Below are 6921 nucleotides of genomic sequence, written 5' to 3'. Positions count from 1 at the left end.
CCTTTTGAAGCATAGTGGATTATTTACAACAAACCTGATGGAATAAATGTACCGTGAAGTGATAGTCAAAATGTCTAACTCCTTAAACAGTTGTCTACAAGATGACCATGGGTGAGCATCACTTCTTACAACATATTTTTGGACAATGAACATTTTCTTCCTTAAAGCTGAGTTATCCCAGTACATTATTCCATGACACATTTGAATGAAAGTATGCAAAATATGTCACGTTACTGGTTTGTCTCTGCTCAAGATTTTTATGATTCTAAGTGCAAATGTGGCTGAACTAAGTTCCAAAATGTGCTGCTTTCATTTTAAATTGTCATCAACATGGACACCTAAGAATTTTGAAATTACCACCCTACTTAACATATGTTACATTTATCATTGACATAGTAGGCCTAGATGTGAAGAACAGAATATGATGCACCTTTTTAAAACTGAAGATGAGTCCATTCACAGGAAACCAGTCAATGATACTTTTAAGAACATTGTTTACCATTTATTCTTTTGCTGTACTTATGCTCATATTGATTGCAATGCTAGCATTATCTGCAAATAGAATTAATTCTGCTTGTTGGATATTACATGTTAAGATCGTTTACATATATGAGGAACAATTTCCTGAGATTGAGCCTTATGGAACCCCAAATTTGGTTTCTTCCCAGTTGGAATAATATCCTTGGACTACATTACTTGCAGCATTCTTTTGGTTAGATAGGATATCTATTGGTTAACTGTACCATCAATTCCATAAAATCTCAGATTTTACAGCAAAATATTGTGACATACGTACAATGCAAAAGATACTGATCAGCACTATTTTATGTTTGTGAAATTTAGTGAATGAACTGATAAATGGTACTCTCAGTAGAGCAACTCTTCTGAAACCCAAACTGCAATGTAATGACGATAATATTCTTGCTCAGGTGAAATACTATTCTAGAATACATTAAATTTTCAAAAATTTTGGAAAACTGTATCAGTAGTGAAACAGGTCAGTAATTATTGACATCTTATCTTTCTTATAAGGGGTATACTAACAGCATATTTCAGTCCCTCTGGGAAAATACCTTGAATTAGGGATGAATTACATATTTGGCATGACAAAGTAACAAATTAGGGAGCTAATATGCCACAGTAAGTGGAGGTGGGTAACAATATCCATATGTAGGCAAGCGATTTGGTAGCCTAGAGTTGGTATGAGGGGAAATGAAATTTTTGTATGGCTGAATGCTAGCATGCCCAAGGCTTAGGGCGCATCGCGGCAGGTCCAACTATGTGACCAGTAAGGGCGAGGCCAGGTACAAAGACAAGCAGCAACACCAGAAATAAGTAAATCCCAAAGCTGGGAATTTGGATGGCTGTTGCTGACGTGGCCTTTCTACAGGAGATGCATCAAAAATGGTGGAGTGTCAGGCAAACTGAAAGATGGCTTCTTACAGCTCTTTGAGAATCTAAAACTATTTAGAGTCAAGTATTAAAGGAAATTGGCATATATTTGCAATCTCAGAAAAATGAGGTGCAGCCAATGCCACAATATTTTAAATATCTTTTAAAACTATAGAAGTTAATATTTCACACTGAACTTCTGAATTAATGGCTTTTAAATGCTTCTTGCGATTTCAACAAACAATATCTCAGATGATAGCATTGCACGATAGTTACTATCCCTGAAAACCACTCATCTGTATCTTTAATTTATTGACTTATGACGTCTTTTATATCTTTTTTATCATGCAAATACTTGTTGGAATGTTGTATTCTCCACAATCACAAAGAATATGAATGCAGCATGAATATCTCATATCTTGAAATTACTTGTGTAATTATTTAATTAAGAGTTCACTATTTCGCAAGTAACTTGGTTTAAATGATGATTACAAGTACTATTAAAAATGTTCTAATTTGAAAGTGGTCAACCTCATGTTTTAGCTGACACCACAATTAAAAAGAGTACCAAAAGACATATGTCAAGAAGGCATAAATAATTATTTAAACAATATTCAATGATGATTCATAGTCATTCGAGTTGAGTGCACTTGCACATGGGTACTAGCTTATTTATTTATGAACAAACCTTAATCTATAATTTTGTGAATGATATGAGTGTGACTGAATATTTATAAATTTCTTTATTTAAATATTTTTGTAATATATTAGTTTAGCCCAGGAAGTGGTCAAATTGAGTGAATACAAGTCTGTAGAAATTTCAAATGATGTTTTTTTTTTGTGGGGACACCCTCCAGTCACTGCAAAAGCAGACATTAGTGGAACACTAAAGGAGTCAAGTGGGGACTGGGACTTTTTAACGAAGAGCTCAAGGGAGCAAGTCGATACTCTTGGATGTTCATTCTGGAAGAAGGCAGACCTACCAGTGGTATCAGGCGAAATTTAATCGAGTGGGTAAGAGATTCTGGATGGTGAACAGCCGCGATGAGACTTTTGAGGACACTATATGCGGAGACCTGGTGGGAAACAGACCTGCCTGAGGTAACATGTGATATTTGCTCATGTCCATGTAGACTCTGGAAATTGAATGGCCACTACAATATTCTAATGTTTGAAGGGACTTTATATTTTGGGAGGTCTGAATGTGTCCAGAGTAGGCTTCTAACTTTTTCCACTTTTTGTCTCTTAAACATATTACAAAGTTATCCTCAACACTTATTTATACAAATCTATACATAACCTTTCCAAAATAACATACATGACAGAATTAATCCATGTAATATACCCTCAAAACTTTGCTTATATTTTTTGCATCCACCACACAGTCTACCCTTACAAACAATTAAAAATTTTATGAGGTTTGATGACCTCTATGTACCTAATTTTGTGTAAACAATAATTACAAATAAACTACCAAATTTTACAGACTATAAGACGCACCTCAATTTAAGCAATTCTTTTAAAATAACATTTTTACTGTTTTTATTAATAGACTGCAAAGTAAGACTAAAGAAAATTCTTAGTTTATAAAACCAAATTGATCTTTAAAATCCCTTAATATCACCATCACCATCACCTTCTTCTTCTTCTTCTTCTTCTTCTTCTTGTCCTCTTCATATATTAAGACAGTCTTCACTGCCATCATGAGCATTACTTATGCCACACTTCCTGGAAGATTTAACAATAATGTCTTCTCTCACTCTAGACCATGACTGTTCTATCCACCGACATGCTTGTTTGATTGTAGGTCATTTTACGGCTCCCTTCAGCGTGAATTCATGTTGGGTTCCATCCATCATCCATTTGTTCCATTCCTCTCTTATAAACATTTCAAATGCTCTATTTATCGAGACATCAAGAGGTTGCAATTGTGAAGTAAGTCCTCATGGAATAAGAGCAATCTAGGAATGTTAGGTAATGTAATCTGGAAAATGTGACGCCCAGGTTCTACTTAGTTCATTTAGATAGGTGTAAGCCATGGTACAGTGCCAATGGATTAGAACTAGAATAAAGACTTGTAATGGTATTGTTAGGTTAGGTTTTACGCCTTCACATCATGTGGCATTGTCTCACAGCAGCCAAAGTGCTGAGATACCACACACATTCAAGTTGTATCATTGGCCGTGACATCGTCAATTAAACCACTCGAGGTCCTTTGAGAAGCAGGATTCATGATAGCAGTAAAACCATCCCATCAGCAATAGCCGACCAAGTGAAGTAAAGTGACAGAATGGGAAAATCTGTCTCAGAAGATATGTTGAATTAAAGGAATTAGAAGGACTGTTTAATGAAGTGGAACTCCTGGGTAAATCTCTCCGAGCAAGGGGAATTAATTAAGATTTTAATACAGGATGAAAAGAGGAAGAAAGTTCAGACCAGACAGAGCCCCAAGTCACGACACGAAACCATCAAGCAAGGGTACCATGGATCTCATTGCTAAAGTATAAGAATATGGAGCAAAAGGACAGAGTGCAAACCATAGAGTTCAAGCAAGGCAGTATGGCTAAGCAACAAGGCATTGTATCTCACAGCACCTGTTTTCTCCTTGTTAGTGGATAACAATAAACTGTAAGACATTACCATTAATTTGTGGACTGTTGTTTGCACTGACGCCAAGAATGGAAGTGGAAATATGAATTGTAAATAACAAACACATACCAATGTGTGTACCAGCAAAATTCAAGATGGAATTTTCTTCGCAGATTGGAGGAAATTATAAAAGATAAAGTTACAAATGGTAACTTGGAGCATATGTCAGAGTCCACACCTGTAATGAGGCTGCAGCCAGACAGCAGGTGCTGATCAGTGACATGCATTTTCAGCTCCTGTGTCGGACCACAAGCACCAGAACCAGTTCACAGCCCAGAATCACATAACTGAACACAGCTTGGTAGACCTACTCCCAGTCACACCACACCTACCCAACACTGACAGACTCCTGGCTCTTCAACATGACCCAGAAACACCACTATTACTGGGGAATCAGTAGGAGAAAGGAAAATTTAACTACAGCCGAACCGGCTCATCATTGTTTGGCCAGCTGCTAGTATGTCATGCCCAGTTTGTGTCAGTCAGTGCCACTGCTAAAATTCTGCCACCACTGGGTCGCAAACAGAGGACCAGTGCCTCTCTGCCAACCTGAGTAGCCAAAACTGCTCCTGCCACCTGATCTTGCTCCTGCTCTTCAGTGTCTGCCCAGACTTTGACACTGCCAAATGCCACTGCCATGCTGCTGGAACGACGTGACCTTCTAAAATAGAGAAGACGAGGTTGCCAATTGTGGCCACATTCTGCCATATCAGCTCACCTTGCATACTGGAGATGGCAGCACAGAGTTCTTATCTTGACCAGCAAGTGCGTTCCTTTCAACATCGCCTGCGGCTACAATGCCGGTATATTATAAGGGAACTCCAGGTCACACCAGAAATTAGGGTATACTCTGAAGACTGCCTAAGCTCAATAAATTAATAGAGAACCATTGTATAATCATCATCTTTGGTTTGTCTGCAGCTCTCCCACACAACATACTTTTCTCTCAAACTATCTATGGATCTTATACACCCCAGGAGGACTCGGACCTATCGTAACAAGAAAGAACTGCTTATGTTTCACTCTGGTTTCTCCACAACTACCTCTAACCTGTTACAGTTTGGTGCCTGAACGGAAAGATTCTGCTTCTACTTTCTACAGTATACTGGGATTCAGTAGTTACTATCTCCAGTTCTTGAACAGGCATCAGCAGTATGTTCTTGAGTTCACACCAAAAATTTCTGTATTACACGTTTCTGCACTTTGAAAACTTTAGCTGGGCTTGATGAGTTCTGCTAGAAGATTATCCTGTTTGACATTATGGAATGTAAGTAGGCAAAGAATGCTAACTCCTTTATTAATATATCGCCTATGCCCGACAACATCCGCATTTCGAATAAAGATTTGTTCAGGCATTTCAGCAGTCCTCTGGTATGCCTCTACAAGGTGAATTTATCATCACTCTGTAATCCAAAGGTTTTAACACTGTCAAAGTCTTATCTGTTTGTCATCATACACTGACGGAAAGAACCAATGAAACACTAAAAAACAATAAACATAGAGTAATGAAATTTTAGAAAAACATTTGTTTAGGTAACACCTGTACAACACAGTGATTACAAACACATCTAATGATGCTCTGGCATCAGCTGTACGACAGAACTAGTTGTCACTGTGGGTGTTGTGAATTGCTCATTTATAAGGTGGCGTATACTGGGCAAGAGCTAACATGGGTGACTTGTGTTGAACTTAAAATTTTTGGATCACAGCAATTGACAGAAAGTCTTGGTATACCTCTTTAAAGCAGTTAGTTTAACTACTTATTTTAAGCAATTTGTTGTTGTTAATTAACTAAATATGTATGGTTGTCTCGGGGTTTGAAAGTTTATGTAACGCTCCTCATTTTAGTTATTTTATTGAGTGTATTTTCAGCTTGTTCAATGTCATGGCTGTGTAAGTTTTACCTCCAAACTGGTAGAGACTTAAAATACAAAGTGTCTGGGCTAGAGGTATACAGAGACATTTATTTGTATTTCAGTATATTATGGCTTATAAGTTTACTTGTACAACATTGCACACTGTTCGTAGCTTGACAGGTACCAAATGGTCCTCCACTTCTCACCACCTGTTCTTAAGCATGACAGACTGTGGTTTAGATTCACTGTCTCAAATCTACCAGATCTCAAACCCTTCTTCTGTTAACTATGTCCTTGGTAAACCCCCACAGAACTGAAGTTCAGGAGAGTCACATCAGGAGACCAAAGGGGCTGGGCAATGGGACTCCCCTCCCATTCCAATGCTGAGAAAACATATCACAGAGAATGTGGTAACATCCCCATGGTAGTGGGAAGGTGGTGGGTGGGCACCATCCTGTTGGAAAATGATGTTAGGAGGCATCTCTGGAACTGTGTAGTTCACCAACATGTCAAGATAGCTGTGCCCTGTCACTGGCACACATGCTCCATGCAACTCAGCACTGTTCGTCAAATGGTATCACAGTTTGGAGATGTGTCAATTGCGTACTTACCCATCAACATAAAACGTCATTTTCTTTCATTGTAAGGATTTGTTTGTGTATACCTTAGACCAGACAATTGTATTGTGTATATTAAATGCCTTAAAGCATCGTAGGGACTGGGAATGCAAGCTTATATCTTGGCCAGATTTTAATGTGGCATACATTTCAGATTAGCAGACACTACTATGTGTAATATTTTAGTGGCCATTCAGCAAGGACTGTATGTATTTCACTTCCTATAAGTTGCACCGCAACATTCACGGCCAAGGAGTGAAGGTGGCTACCACTGTACTTAATGTAAAGTTCCATGTTAACTTACATAGTTTATGTAAGTACTTTTGTTGCATGAAGTTACATAATTTTCATTCCCAGAATCTTTTAATACTTGGTTAATAAATGCTGAATAACCATTCGGCACTTTA

The sequence above is a fragment of the Schistocerca serialis genome, chromosome 1 (genome assembly GCF_023864345.2).
Source record: "Schistocerca serialis cubense isolate TAMUIC-IGC-003099 chromosome 1, iqSchSeri2.2, whole genome shotgun sequence".
Classification (NCBI taxonomy): Eukaryota; Metazoa; Arthropoda; class Insecta; order Orthoptera; family Acrididae; genus Schistocerca; species Schistocerca serialis.
The sequence above is the reverse complement of the archived record's forward strand: the minus strand, read 5'-3'. Positions refer to the sequence as shown.